We start from the raw sequence: 3,329 nt of genomic DNA, 5'->3' as shown, positions 1-3,329 counted from the left end.
CTAGCTCAGAGAGCAGAAAAGGAGCAGTAGCTAGAAGAGATAGTGGCAGGTGTTCTAGCTGTCATCATAAAACAAGGAAAGGTGACCAAGTCCACTACCAATGCATGTCGAGAATCTAGAGGAACATATAAGAGCTATTAATCAAATACTACACCACCACAACAAAAACAGTCTTACACTTGAACTGAAATGAACTCACCACAAAGCTGTACAGTGGCTTTTCACAGGGAGGACAGAAGATGAGAGTGTGGACAGGAAGGGGCATGGACACCAAACACTGTCCTCTAATGGAGTGTTTAGGAAGAATGTGGTACCACAACATTCAGAGGAAGCTCTACTCCCAAGCACTCTAACACCCAGGATCATAGGATCAGAGGTGAGGAGGACACAACACCTGTCCCACCACCGGAAGTAACTTGATACAGTGGGACCCAGGCACCTGAGAACTCCATTCCACCATTGGAGTGGGTTCCTTCTGGTCTGAGCCTGTGGCCTGAGCAGACCTTGGGCACAAACTTTGCAGCCAGTCCCAAAACACCCAGAGGAAGCTCCACTCACAGGCTCTCTAACTTGACTTCAGACACAGGGTCCCAGGATCCCGGGAACCCAGGATCCCAGGAGCTTGGTCACAAAAGGATCTTAGGGTCTCGGAGGCAGCTTGACTCCCCGGAGCTCTGACATACCCAGGATCTCAGGATCACAGGATGACAGGATCCCAGAATCATAGAATCACAGAGACACCTGGACTCTGAGGAGCTCTGACACACCCAGCATCCCAGAGTCACAAGATCCCAGATTCACAGGATCCCAGAAACAACTGAACTCTCAGGAGTTCTGACAAAACTAGGGTCAGAAGAAGGATAGGCTCCAGCCACATATACAAGGGCAGGCAGCACTAGAAATGATCAGTTGGTGGGAGGCAAGCATAAGAACATAAGCAGCAGAAACCAAGGTTACTTGGCATCACCAGAACCCAATCCTCCCACTATGGCAAGTCCTGGATACACCATCACACCAGAAAAGCAAGATTCATATCCAAAATCACTTCTCATGATGGTGATAGAGGGAGGAAATACCAGAGAATACCAGTAAACAGCTAGAAACCATTGAAGAGGAAACACAAAAATACCTTAAAGAATTAGAGGAAAATACAATTAAACAGGCAAAGGAAATGAACAAAACTATCCAAGATCTAAAAATGGAAATAGAAGCAATAAAGAAATCAGAAAGGGAGACAACACTGGAGTACAAAATCTAGGAAAGAGATGAGTCACAGATGCAAATATCAACAGAATATAAGAGATAGAAGAGAGAATCTCATTGCAGAAGAAACCATAGAAAACACTGACATAACAGTCAAAGAAAATGCAAAAGGATCCTAACCGAAAACATCCAGGAAATCCAGGACACAGTGAAAACACAAAACCTAAAGATAATAGGTATAAAAGAGAGCAAAGATTCCCAACTTAAAGGGCCAGAAAATATCTTCAACAAAATCATAGAAGAAAAATTCCCTAAGCTAAAAAAAAAAAAAAAAAAAAAAAAAAAAAAAAAAATGCCCATGAACACAAAAGAAACCTATAGAACTCCAAATAGTCTGGACCAGAAAAGAAACTCCTCCTGTCACATAATAATCAAAACACCAAATGCTCTAAACAAAGAAAGAATATTAAAAGCAGTAAGGGAAAAAGGTCAAATAACATATAATGGCAAACCCATCAGAATGACATCAGGTGCCAGACATGGTGGCGCATGCCTTTAATCCCAGCACTCGGGAGGCAGAGGCAGGTGGATTTCTGAGTTGGAGGCCAGCCTGGTAACAAAGTGAGTTCCAGGACAGCCAGGGCTATACAGAGAAACCCTGTCTGGAAAACAAAACAAAACAAAACACAAATGACATCAGACTTCTCACCAGAGATTATGAAGGCTAGAAGATCCTGGGCAGATGTCATACAGACCCAAAAAGAACACAAATGCCAGCCCAGGCTACTATGCCTAGCAAAACTTTCAATAACTGTAGATAAAGAAAACAAGAAAATCCATGACAAAACCAAATGTAAACAATTTCTAGGTGCAAATCCAACCCTATAGAAAGCACTGAAAAGAACCTACAACACAAAGAGGTAACTACAGCTAAGAAAACACAGGGAAAATCCAAGTGAGGGAAGCAAATGTTTGCAAGCACATGCATTCACATGCTCGTGCACACACACGCACACACACACTCACACACACACTCACACACACACTCACACACACACACACTCTCTCTCTCTCTCACACACACACACTCACACACACACACACACACACGCACACACACACTCACACACACACTCACACACACACACACTCTCTCACACACACACACATACACACTCTCACACACTCTCACACACACACTCACACACACTCACACACACACACACTCTCACACATACACTCACACACACACACACACACACTCACACACACACTACCACCACCACCAACAAATGAAAAGGAATTAACAATCATTGGACATTAATGTCTCTAAACATCAATAGACTCAATTCTCCAATAAAAAGACACAGGCTAACAGAATGGGTGGAAAACAGGATGCATCATTCTTCTGCACACCAGAACATACCTCAACAACAAAGATACATGTGACCTCAGAGAAAAGTGCTCAAAAAAGGTTTCTAAGCAAATGCACCCAAGAAGCAGACTTCTGTAGCCTTTCTAACAGATTAGATTTCAAATCAAAATTATTCAAAAGAGATGGGGAAAGACACTTCATACTCAAAGTAAAAATCCACCAACATGACCTCTCACTTCTGAACATTCATGCCCCAAATCCCAGGGTACCCACATTGGTAAAAGAAACATTACTAATGCTTAAATCACACATCAAAACCCACATATTAATAGCAGGAGATTTCAGCACACCAGCAGGTCATCAGGACAGAAACTAAGTAGAGAAATAAAGAAACTGACAGCCATTATAAATCAGATGGAACGAACAAACACCTACAGAACAATGTACATTCTCAGAACCTCAGGAAACCTGTCCAAAACTGACCATATGCTCACAAAGCAAGCCTCAACAGATATAAGAGAACTGAAATATCCCCACCCATCTTACCAGATCACCATGGACTAAAGCTGGAGGTCAACAACAGGAACAGCAGAAAATCTACAAGACCATGAAAACTGAACAACTCTAGGCTCAATGACCACTAAGTTAGGGAAGACATTAAGTAGTTAAACAGTTAATTAATTAACTAATTATTTAAAGACTTCTAGAATTCAATTTAAATCAAGGGACAACATTCCCAAACTTATGGGAC

This window comes from Mus caroli, chromosome 5 (genome assembly GCF_900094665.2).
Source record: "Mus caroli chromosome 5, CAROLI_EIJ_v1.1, whole genome shotgun sequence".
NCBI lineage: Eukaryota > Metazoa > Chordata > Mammalia > Rodentia > Muridae > Mus > Mus caroli.
This window is presented reverse-complemented; position numbering follows the sequence as displayed.